This window comes from Melopsittacus undulatus, chromosome 11 (genome assembly GCF_012275295.1).
Source record: "Melopsittacus undulatus isolate bMelUnd1 chromosome 11, bMelUnd1.mat.Z, whole genome shotgun sequence".
In the NCBI taxonomy this organism is placed as follows: Eukaryota; Metazoa; Chordata; class Aves; order Psittaciformes; family Psittaculidae; genus Melopsittacus; species Melopsittacus undulatus.
Genome location: NC_047537.1, coordinates 13713832 through 13727075, shown reverse-complemented (window position 1 = coordinate 13727075; position 13244 = coordinate 13713832).

The following is a 13244-nucleotide window of genomic DNA, read 5'->3' as shown; positions in this document are numbered from 1 at the left end:
TATAATTAGAAATTTTTGCTGTCTTACTGACTATATGAATACATCTCCTATAAACAATCTGACAAGGGTGTTAAGGAGGGAATCTGGACTAGTCAAGGCACTTAGAGAACTTGGATGCAGGACTTACGGATTCTATTGCTGGCTTTCCCACCGACTCACTGTATGACCCAGGGTGGATTGCTTGGTATGTCTATGCTGCAGCTATCCGAGCTGTACAATAGATAAATAAGGATTTTAAAGGATAAATTAGCATTATTAAAAACTTTTGGCGGTTGTGATGGTAAAATCCTGAATGCAGAAGTGCAGATGTATGCAGATGTTCATGAGGGTTACAAGAAACAACAAGATGGTCAGCCAAACACTATGGCAATGAGAGGCTGGGTTCTACCTGGACTTTAAAGCTGGTGTCTGAGGCAGAGATATGAGGCATCTTCAGGCATTTCAGGAAGAGTGTGCATGCACACAAGCACACAGAGAGGCGTGTGCATGTGTGTATCTCTCTACATACTTCAGATTGCAAACAAGTGGGAGGTTCTCCAAGAAATATTGTTGGGAACCTCTGCCCAACCTTGTTGTAAGGGAGAGATTCTGGCTGCTGAGACTTCTGATCTGCAGATCAATGCCAGTGAGCAAGAGATGCTCCCTTGTTTAGCAAGCAATTTCTTAGCTTAGCCACCTGTTCCCATGCCTATAACCCTAGGAAAGATAACTCCGATCTAGGAATGGCCCCTTCCCCCATTTTTTTTTCCTCTGTACAAGTGGTAGAAAAATCCTTCAGTCAGCCACAACTATACAAAGAATTGGACGTGCACAAACACATCATCTCAGTGAGCAGTCCTAGATGCTCTCCAGAAAATACATCCTCAGTCTAGCATGTCCATTTCATCACAAATCTTTCACACTTACAAAAAACCACAGTAATACCTTTATGAGAGCAATGTAGGTGCAGACATGCCTGTACAATGCTGATAGACTGGAGGAGAAGGGGATTTGCTGGTAATCCTGTAGAGAGATTCATTTAGTTTTAGGAGAAGTGCACTGTCATGTGAACTGCTTTAAGTCCTGTCAGATTTAAACACATTCTTCCCATGGTCGTTGGCATTTTGATTATTAGAAGATCTCAGTGGATAACTCAAGGGCAAGGTTAGAAAAATGGTGTATGGATCTGATGTAATATCCAGAATCAGGCAATATCCAATGCTTGTAACGGCCATTCCAAGCAGAGCTGCAGCACTGCAGCGCCCATGTTTTTTGGAGTCCAAACCCAGAGCTGAGGGCATGGGGAGACTTATGGAAAAACCCCACACCTTGTCCAGGAGGAGCCCTGGAGCCAGTCAGTGGGAAATGGTGAGTGCAGGAGTGCACCTCATGTCTGCCTCTCTGGGGAGCAGGCATCAAGGGGTAGTGGTAGGGATATCTATGCAGCCATCTCTGCACCCTCCCCTCAGGTGTTTATACACATTGATGAGATGCCCCTGATCCTTTCCTTCCCCAAGCTGAGCAGTCCCAACTCTCTCAGCCTTTCCTCATAGGAACGATGCTCCAGTCCCTCAGTAATCTTAGTGGTCCTTTGCTAGAGTCTCCCCAGTAGCTCTATACCTCTGTTGTACCTGGCAGCCTGGAACTGGACAACCAGTGCTAAGCAGAGGTTAAAGGATCATCTCCTTCAATCTGCTGGAAACCCTCCTCCTAATGCAACCTAGGACAAGGTTCACCTTCTTTTTAGAAAGTGCACATTCCTGGCTAATATTCAACTTGGTGTCCACTAGGACCCCCAGGTCCTCTTTTGCAAAGCTTCTTTCCAGCCTGTCAGCACTCGGCACATACTGATGCATGGAGTTGTTCCTGCCCAGGTGCAGGGCTTTGGCCTTCCTTTGCACTACTAAATGCAGAAGTATTGACTTCTGGGTTTTGCCTAACCAGTACCCTCTGGCACACCCTCCTTAACACAGAAAACACTTCATGTTAAATGGGCCTTAACAGCTGCAGAATCACAAAGACTTCAAGTCTTATCACCATGTTTGCCAGTATTGTTAACTGAGTAAACTAAATCAAGTGTGGACTTCTAGCTAAAGAAATTTTTTGACATTAAAGCAAAGCAACCAAAGTGCACAGGCACTTCTACATTCCAACGGTAAACTCCATGCTTTGCATACAAAGAGGGTGAGATACCTGTAGGTTCAATATAATGTTCATGGAGGTAAGAATACATATGCTGTCTTAGAGACCAAATAATTTTTCATTTACTTCAGGGACTTGGCTCTCACTATCTCAAGTACTGGACTATCCAGTTCACTAAAGCTAGTCTCTGTCTGATCCTTGGAGGAGAGTCTGAATGGCAGGACTACCAGCCAGCAGGATCTGGTTCTAATAGTGGTTCTGGCCCACTCAGATTTAAGCTGTTTTCAGTATTGGGCCTTAACAGCCAAGTGGAAATAATAGACATCCTGAAGGTTGAAGGGTAAGAGCTTGTGATCCTGTTCAGTAGAACAACTAGCATCGTTGTCCTAAAGGTGTGAATCTGGCAGCTTTCCCATCACCAGAAAGGATCACCATTGACACAAAGAAATGGCAGCTACAGAGCTATTCACTGAAACAAAAGGGAGCAGGCTCCCTGTCACCAGAGAAGATAATTTCTGCCAATCTGTTCTTCTTGGTCTGAGACTACAGACCTTGGGCTCTGCAAGTCCATGTATACTATGTCTATGGTCATCTTAGGAGGGAAAGCTACCTTGCATACAGAGAAATGACACAAGATTTACACAAGAGAACTCAGATAACTGCAGATAGTCACATTCTGTAAGGAAGACTGGGAATGCTGCCTTACTGCCCAAAGTGTGAAGGGGCTGCAGGACATACTGCCCCACCCAACAGCTCATCAAGTGTTGGAAGATCTCTTACTATGGCTGGAGATTTCTGTGGACAAACGCAAATGCAATATGTATGCTGGCTTCAGTTCAGAGAAAAAGAAATTATTGTTACTGTGATCCCTAATTTTTATTTCTGTGCCTATCAGTAGTACTGACCTATGTCTACAGTAATAGCTCTGCATTAGTGCCTCAGTATCATTATAAACCCCAAAGTTATAAACCCCATAATGTGACTACAGGCATGTGCACTTTGCTTGGTATCATGGAGTGAAATCCCTGAAAAGAGTCTGAAGGATTACTGAAATACAGCAAAGTTCTCCAGAATGTTGTATATGGAGGTGCAGCCCTCATGCCAAGAACAATTTACATACTGAGTTCAGCTAAAACTTATGTACTTTATATTAAATAATACAACCTCCACCACGAAGCAGCACTTACAGATGACACAAAGTGTGTCTGCTTACTTTTCTGTCATCTGCATTGTAATACAGAAATAATCCTGGTGGGTTAGACCAGCAGGAGTGAAAGGGCCTGACTGAATTCAGGATTAAACAGTCCAATGCCATCAAACTGAGTATCGAGGCAATCCAGAAACTCTTCTGGAAGAACTAGCATTGAAAAACTCTGTTGGATAGTCAACAAGAAGATATAATGTTAAAGCATTGACTATTTTCACTTGAAAACTCTAACCTCAGATCCACTTCCTTTTCTTTCCCCCTTTTGCATTAACTAAATAAAACATGGGAAACAAGAACTTCTCATTCAGTGTTTTCAGGAGATGTTTTTAAAATACCTTTTTGAAGGAAATTATTAGCAAAAGCAATGTCAGCTGTAATAGCATATGCTGTGAACACAGGTAGTATGTGAACTCCCAGTGAATGTCTACAGGAGAAAGACATCTGATAATTGTACTAAGTCTGTGGAGGCTGGAAGAGGAGGTAGAATACAATGCAAAAACATTGGAAGAATAACCCAGCATTCAGTGGTTTGATGTATGACATCAAGATCACAAAAGATAAGTGTTTGCTCAGCTGGCATAAGCATTCATGGAAAGCATTCTAAGCCACTGAGCCTCTGCTTTCATTTTAATTTATGAAGCTCATCTGTCCCACCCAGGTAGCAGTTATTGAAATTGGCACAGTGGCTTATTAGAAAGCTTCTTACAAAGAAGCAATGTCTAATCTGAAGGAGATGATACAGATTTCACTGTAGTTTAACTCTATTGATCACAGTAAGTTATATGAGGGAAAACTCTGCCCTGTTTCCCATGCCCTGGTGCAGCTAAGGAGAGATCTGTCCAGGAAGGGATCTGTTGAAAGAAGTGCAAGTGCCTCAATGCAAAAGAAGAATACAACATTTCCTGCCAGTCACTAATTTTTTGTCAATCCTATTTCCATCTCTCCAGGGCTGGACTTCACTAGGACCAGAAGCAGACCACAGCACAGCTAAAAGGTGGACTGAAAACCATCTCTGGATACAGCCTGTCCTGCACAGCAACACATTGTCGGCAGTGCACATATTCCTCAGGGAGGAGAAAGGATTCAGTTGTGCTGAAAATAGACCCTTGAGACAGAGATCAGGCAGCTGCCTCCCTTCTGCCAGCCTTTAAGATGTATACTTTCTTCTCCTTATCCCCGTGGTTAGCTATCAGACAAGGAGTGAGAAGGCATTTTTTAGCGGACAGCACGGCAAGGCTAAAGAATTGAACTGGATGTGGCTACAGATTGCTGGAGTTTGCTAGCAAGGACCTCCCTCTCACTCATGTTCAGGGTCATCAAGCTCCTGAACTAGAAATATGAGAAACAGGAGGTTTTGTATTAGGAAAAGGAGTAGAATCATAGAATGGTTAGGTTTGGAATGGACTTTAAAGATGATCTGTTAGAGGTGTGGTTAGCTGATTATAGGAAGCTATTACTCCTTTTGCTTGACACTGGCGAGCCCTCACCTGAAACAGCTTGCCCAGTGTTAGGTTCCCCAGTTCAAATGGGATGTGAACTAATGGGACAGGGTCCACAAGAAGTCTAGCAACATGGGCAAGGGTCTAGAATGCTTCTGTTAGGAAAAGAGTTTGAGGGCATGTTAAGTCTGAGGAAAAAAGAGCTAATATAGATGAGAGCAGCTACAAAGACAGTGAGTCAAACTTTTTTTTTCATATGTAGCAAACAATGCAACAAGGGGCAATCACAGAAAATTGTTGCTTGAAGGTATCTAACTAGACATTAGGAAAATACTTGACTATTGGGTGATGCAGAATGGCACGGGCTCCCAGAGTACCTGTGGGGCATGTGTCCAAATAGCTTCTCTAATCAAAGCCGTGACTAATCTGACCATCAGCAGCAATAGATCTGCTGAAGGGATAGAATGAACTACAGATCATGAGATGTTCCTTGACAACAGAATTTCTGTGGCTTCAATGTAGAGGTTCCCTCTATCCATCCAAAGCAGGTAACTGCTCAAAGCTAAGCAGCAAAGGTATTTGTAGCTTCTAAGAAACAGAAATTTTCCAGGAGTGAGTCCTGAAAAATGGCTTTTCTCAAGTGGACCCCAGGCATAAATTTTTGATCTTGATGCATTGCTCAAGGCAGTTAATCCCATGCAACTTGTCAAAGCATGTGTCCCCAGAACACCGATTTCAGAGCAACAGCAGGCTTTGGTAGTTTTCAGTCTTTGAAGACCAGTGTGACATGGAGGCAGAGAACTGTAGAGCTCTCTGGGGCAGCGAAGTGCATCACCTCACATCATAAAGTTTTGCCAGGTGAGGAGCAACATGGCAGGCAGAGTACAGGAGGGTCCTCACAGGCTGGACACATTCACAGTGCTAATTGCATGCTGGTGAGTATCTCCCTGGTACCATTTGTCAGAAAATGTGGGTATGATATACTGAACGGTGGCTGACATCACCACTGGGTGTTATTTCTGATCTTAACATCGATGGAAGTAAGATTACATTATGCCCCTGCCAATGGCATGGGGTTTTGGATTAGATGATCTTTAAAGGCCCCTTCCAACCCAAACCATTCTGTCACACTGAATGGCTGTACTGGGTAAGATCAAAGGAACATGTAGAGTCTCATACCTAGGACATTTCTTATCATTCCAATCTCTGCAGATACCCACGCTCCACACAATGTCCCACCCATGTGGTGAAGCCTTCTAGGGCATAAACCACCTCAAGCTGGTGAAAAATGGTACATGAATGGAGCAAAACCAGATAACACACACACTTTACTGAAAACACCAATGAATTTTCTGTCACTGCCAATAATGCAAGATAGAAGCACAAGTATATTCTATATCTCTATATGAAGCCTAAGAAGAAGCCTTTGGCCTTCTCAAATGACCTACTTGTCCCCCCACATGGAATCTATAATGCTCATGGGATACAGCAGACATCCCGTTCAACTTGCACGCCCTGCTAGTGATCCCAGAAGGCTAGAGAGAACTCAGAGCTGCCCAGCTTCTGCTCGAGTAGGAGACCTCCTGTGGGCTGATGGCCTGTAGGGCATTCAGGCCTGAGATGCCTACACAGACAGCAGTGTCTCCTGTGCCTGGGTACAGGTCACTTCAGCTGCTCATCCTCAGGTCCATGATAAAACGCTGTAAATATTCCATAACATAGACTTTGTATAATACCTCTGTTCAGTGTTTATATACACATCAATGTCTGCTGTTTTACCAACTGTCTCTAAGCACTGTGTCGCAGAGGTGACAGACTTGGTGACAAGCAGCTTTGCTTGGATGTACTTCTGAAGTTAGGTTCCTCTCTTTTATGACAACCAAATATGACCTGGTGTTGAGAAATTCAGAGATGTTTGTCCATCCTGTGCATGTGTTACTTACTTTCAGAGGAACTAGTATATATTCCCTCAAAATCCCCAGAGGAAGCACATCCTGCCCAGTCATTAGTACTAAAGAAAGAGATTGAACAGCAAACCCATTAAGAACAAGCACCAGTTTTGCTGTCTTTTGTTTGCCAGAACTCCCTGAGGTACTATAGCACTAGAATGCTTCCTAATTAGTTTGATGCTGTTTCAAGCTATCTTCTCCCTTGTGTTCCTACCAGTTATCTGATAAACAGCACTTGAGGAAAGCAGCTTTAGCAAAGAAGAGCAGGGACTGGCTTGCTCCTGGAAAAGGAGATGGAAGTGGCTCAGCTTGAACAGATGTAGTTTATAAAGCCTGAGTTTCCAGGCTTGCAGCAGCTGGGATAGATGGGGAAAAGCAGAGGCTGTAGTTTCTGGGAGTGGCTATTTTAACACTACCCACTGCTCCATGTGCCTTCTCACAGTGGGATCTGGCCTTAGAGAGTTCTGGTGTAGGCAAAGCCATTTTGTGTGATTATTATCCCCTGCTTCCCAACACTACTGATAACAGCAGGCTTTTCTTAAGCACCAGGGTTTTAGTTTACTCCCTTCCTTCCCTTTCTCCAGGTCTTTAGAGAATTTTACTTCCAAATAGTTTGGTTTTCCAGCTGCTATATGAAACTTAATCTCAGGCTATGTGAGTGAATATGAAACAGCAGCTGTGCATCCATCTCCCAGCTGGAAACAGGGAGGGAGGATCTGTAAGGCTTGCTCAGCTGTCAGCAAACAGGAACAGAAAAAAAGCATCAAGCAGAGATAGTCTCATAGATTTGGGAATCAGCAGACAGAACAAAGGTCCAGCTGGTATTTTGTGCATGAGTACGCTGGATGCTTGGTGAAAATCCAATTTCACTTTTTCCATACTATTTGTAATATTGTGTAAGCATATAATCTTCTCACCTGGTTGTTCCTTCCCAAAGTGAAAGATCAGCGTCCACACAGCTGTGTCTTCAGTGCTCCCATCAATTCTGTCATCTTTCTCTGTGTCCTTCCAAATTCCACAAGCCAAGACTGCAGAGAGCAGGTGGTCTGTGGGCCTGACACAGTTATTTCTGTTTTGTTTTCAGTTAATCTCAATAATCCCTAATACTCTGCCTTTTGTGGCCACCTGTAAGCACTGATTTGATGTCTGGAAGTAATTATTCACTACTCTAGAGGCCTTCCTATCTCCTAATCCTGGCTCCCCTTGCAGAGACTGAATTTCTATGGGTTTTGGTCTCTATATGGCCCAGAGTCATCGTACAGACAGAAGCTGATCTTCTCTTTCATCTGCATAAAGGGTTTTTATGACTGATGATTATCCAGTCTGCCTTAAAAGGATGACATCTTTCTTAGTGGCTCTCAGCTAAATGATAGCTAGACTCAAGAGTAGCACAGCCCAACCAATAGAGCAGTGGAGACAGAGGTAAAGCAGAAAACTTATGTGGAGGTGAGCAGCTCTTCACTGAGTATCAGAGTTGTGCCATTTACTCACACTCCTCATGTTCACAACAAGCATCAACGGAAGAACTGCCCGAGGAGGTGACATTCAGGATGGCCTTTCTATCACCCACCAAAGCAGCTGAGAAGCTCCTGTTACAGAGCAGGGGAGTGGGGTGGGCAGGATAAGATGCCTCCGGGTAAGACAAAGAAAAAAGAGAGCAAATGGCAAAAGGGGGAGGGAAGGAAAGTCAGGATTAGGTGCATAATATTAGCACTAGCAACAACTGTATCCTAAAAAGGAGTGCAATGAAGTGATATCTTCCTAGGCTGACACTCATCTGTGACAGATGCACAAATCCCACTTCTGGGCAGATTTCAGTGCTGTGAAGTGAATTATCCTGGTATGGAATTTGTATAAACCTGTTCACTTTAAGCATTAGACTTCTCAAGGTTAAGACAGCCCACTGGATTACCATAGGATTTTGAGTCACTGCAGTGAAGTTACCAACAGCATATGTAACAGAGTTTTCCAGTGACATTTCCTAACTTTTTATGATGCAGAAAAGTTCCTTTTTCATCCTCAGGAAATTTGTCAACAGCCTCCTTATTTCATGTTGGCAGACAGATTTCCTTGGTGTTAGCCTAAACGTTTTCTTAATTTCTCCCTGCATTCCCCTGAGATGCCAAGGGAAGGATACAAGTCTCTGCTCCTCCTGAAGAGCAAATCAGTTGCAGAACAGCTCCAGTAGGAGACAATGATGATGACATACCACCAGGCAGCAGCAGCCAGGGTGTTTTCCAGCTCAATCACAACCATGGCCTGAGAAGATGCATGCTAAGTCTGCTGCAGCTGAAGATGCAGTGCCAACTCCATCACTGCTCTGCTGAGCAACACAGGCCTATGTTGCCTTCCATCCAAACCAGTCCCTCAGGTCCCTCAAAGTGCCTGCTGCTACCTGAGAAGTGCCTCCAGGGGGACAGTATCTTGGAGGGTTCCTCATAGGGTCTCACAGCAGATTCATTCAACGACCCCACACTTCTGCCTGTCTCTTACAATAGCTAAACTTGGACTTTACCTCTCTGGGCTCTGATCCCAAAGCCTCCCTGTGCTGAACTGTGTTTTTCTCAGCAGTACTGTGCTGACACCAGGTCTGTGCTGTTAGCAAGGGGACAGGGGGAGGCAGGCCCTATAGGACCAGTCATGAGATGCTAACAACAAGGCTTAGATGATTCCTCCTTTCCTGGGGCTCCCAATAGAAGCTCACAGTGTGAACAGTTGAATTTGAATTTACTGACAAAGAGTTTCTGTAGGGAAATATTCTCAACCATTTGCTCTACTATTACCAGAATGCTGCATTTGAGCTCAGGAGATCCCTGGCCATCCATATGGGACAGCAGCTCTATACAAGCCCATCAGCTGCATCTATTTTAAACTTTCCCTCAGAGATGTTCGTTTATGGCCAGTATGGACTGATGTTTTCCTCAAGACCTTGGCACAAGAGCCCCTATCAGGTGTCAGGCAGCCTCACTCCACAGATAGAGTGTCAATGCAAAATGACTCTCCTTCTGCACAAAGCATTCATCTTCCTCACCCTGGTGTCTCACTTTGATCCTGATAATCCAGCAGGTTTTATAGCAGTGGCTGCTGATGGGGATTTTTTCCCAGCCTCTGCTCCTCCGGTAGCCTCCCCTGGCTCAGAACCATTAATTTGTTCCTCTCCCTTTTATATGATCTAGTGAAGGTCTCCCTGCCCATGGAAGGGGGCCGGAACTGAATGATATTAAGGTCCTTTCCAATCCAAACTACAATTCTGTGTTTCCATGATCTATCTACACCCTCCTGCCAGGATGGGCAGGACCAGCTGGCACCACTCAGACACTCAGCTTCTGCTCCCACCTCCTCCTCCACTTCTAGGCTGCTTATTTTCTTGGAAGATTCTTCAAAACACAGATGCATGAGCAGTAGCCCCAGGCTGGATTCACACAGAGTGACAAGTTGGGTCTCTGTGGGGCAGACCACAGCAGCAGTTCAGACCTTGGGCCCCTCTGCACCATCCCCATCCATTTACCCCCTGCCAGACAGAGCAGTTCCTCCTGTGGACCCATCCTGAGCTGCCTTCCCTTCCTGGGGAGCTGAGATCTGGCCATGTTTGTGGCTTCCAGACTCCAGCTGGGGTCTGCCAGTACCCCTGAAGTCTTCAGCCCTCCGGGAAGGTACATCTGTTCACTGCCTCCTCCCAGTACAGCTTGTGCTCCTGGCTTAGGGATGCTTTCTTCTCCGGAGTGCAGCCAGCTCCCCACAGCACAGTGTGCAGGCACAATGTGACAAGCCATGTACAGGAGCAGTGAAACAACACACAGCTTTACTTCACAGATTCGATGCAGTCAATTCTCTTTTCAAAACTAAACTTTCAAAGCTCTCTTGAGGTGGCCTACACACTAGACTGGCATTTGTGGGTTATCATTGTGGTGTTTCCCAGAAGTTCTCATATTCTTTTTTTCCCAAACCTGATACTGAGTTGTCTTTTCTTCTACTCCCACATCGTCTATCATCAATTATCTGGTTTCCTCACACACACCCATCTCACTCCCCACCTCCCAAACCCCTCCCTACACTCCCCAGCCCAATATCAAGCCTACCTCACCACTGTGCTTACTCTGAGCTCCTCCATCTCTCACCCACAAGCTTATTAACTTTTTCTGCAGTGAGAGTGGCATGAAGGCAAGTTCAGCTGCTGGCATCACACTAAATGCACCAGGGCCACAGCTCTATGCTGGATCTGAACATGCTCATGGGCTGCTGCTGCTCCATGGTTTTCTGCAATGCTGCCAGTCCTGGAGCAAGCTTGGAGTAAGACCTGCCCTCCTCACAGGGAAAAGGATTCACGGATTGGGGTCTCCTGCTGATGAGCAAAAAATGGGCTTTCAGGTCACCATAGAATAGTTTGGGTTGGAAGTGACCTTCAAAGCTCATCTTGTCCAACCCTGCTGCAATGAGCAGGGACATTTTCAACTAGGTCAAATTGCCCAGAACCACATCCAGCCTGGCCTGGAATTTCTCCAGGGATTGCTCTAATTCATTGTTTTACAAGAGAAGGGAGGCCTCCATCCACCCCAAAGTGAGCCCTGGCTGACTGCTGGAAGTACCTGGGCAGCTGCTGTGCTCCCCATGGGACAGCATGTTTTTAACCTTTTAGCTGAGGAAGGAGCTGTGCTGGAGCAGGTCTCTCTGGGGTAAGAATAGCATCTGCCATCTTAGGACACACCACAGTTGTCCAGCTCCTGCATGGCAGCACGCTGTGCTGAGATATAGAAGGCAACCTACCCGCCAAGGAATGTCTTCGAGCACTATTAATGGAAACGGATCATCTCCACAAACAGGCATGACCCTGTGCAGGAGTCTTGTGAGAGCAGAGCTATTCTGAGCTCCTGACAGTGAGCTTGAAGGGACACACATGATGGGCTGGTCCTCCTGGCTCAGGAGGAGGGGTCCAGGAGGGAGCTGGGAATTTGCTGGGGATACCAGGCCAAGCCTTAGCCTGTCAGCACTGCCCAGCCATGCTTATGGCAAGTCCTGCCTGAAGATGTGTATCTGTACCTGAGCTTAGGGCATGTGGCTGCCTGCTTCATTTACAACCACATCCATGAAAGCTACACAAAACCAGAGTCTGTGTAACTGCATGCAAGTGAAAGAAATCCTCTGCAGCCAGAAGTGTATTCACCTATTACTTCCTGAAGCTCACTATTTTTGAGTGGTCTTTGGTACCATGGATGTTTGAGAGGCCCCTTTTCCTCTTCCCAGCCATCAAAATTCCCTCCCTGACTTATTTCAATCCATTTAACATCACCTTTCTTCTGGCATGGGTTTCTTTCATTCCAATTTATTTTTGTATCATTTTTTGTTTCATTTCGTTGCCTCATCAAAGTTGGATCTGCACATTAAGCTCTCAGCAGGGGTGAAAAACATTTTCCCAGTTTTCCAGCTGGATCAGCTGGCCAGGTGAATCTCCCTCGGAACCCACATCCAGCTGGGCGGATGTACAGCAGCAGCACTAGCAGGCAGGAACAGGTGCTCGTGGAATTCAATACGTACAAAGTAACTTATAAAGTGCTGCCACTAAAAGCTGTCCCACACCTTTAGGGGATGTTCTCTTGGAACAAGGCCCCTTGGCAGAGACCCACTCTTCTGAGCCATTCCCAGGCATGCACAACACTCCTGCAGATAAAGACTCAGAGTTACAATTGCTCATTCCAGCACCCTAATGAGTGAAACTGACTCCTCCTACAGCCCCCAGCAGTCTGGCCTTGCCAGGAACCTCTGCACTAGTTGGGCATTTCCCTAAGTGAACCATAGGACAGTACAACTGCACACCTAAAGACGGGCAGATGACAAAGGCTTTATCCCAGCTTGGTGCCATGTGATCAGGCTCAGGTACCTACAAAGAAGCCTTCCCAGGTGGAGACTCAAACAGGATCTTAAACCCCTTTCCCTGGTATGGCAGGCTGAGTGATGGGCATGCAGACAGGGCTGTGTGCACCTCTGAGACTCTCCAGCAGCAGAGTGCTTCTGTTTGTGTTGTCCTGAATCACCATGGCTCAGCATGGGCTGAGCTTCCTTGCTGCAGCTCAAGCTGTGAAGCTTTGTGACCATGGCCATGCATTTCTTTCAATTTGTTTTATTCTTACTGCATGAAATTGGCAGTGCACAAAGTGGGCCACAGGATCTCCACAGAGCTGCACTGCTACCAGCAAGCCCCGAGCCTCCTGCACTTCTGTTCTCAGCTCCTCAACTCCAAATGAGGAGCTGAACAGGAGCCATCCCTTGGGAAAGCAAAAGAGCAACACAGCCACATCTGTCCCAGTTGGTGTGAAAAACTAACATTCAATTCCAATTCCCCCAAATCACAGGTCTGTAACAGTGGATGGAGGCCCCTCTTGAGAAGATCATATTGTGAAGACAGCTTTTGGGGAAACAAACGACTAGACTGACTGAGACAGTTTATCGAAGTTCCAGGTTTCTCAGACAAGCTGAAGATCTTGCAGCTCATCAACTCAGTATTTCATGAGGTTTTTTTTTGGGCAGAGTGAC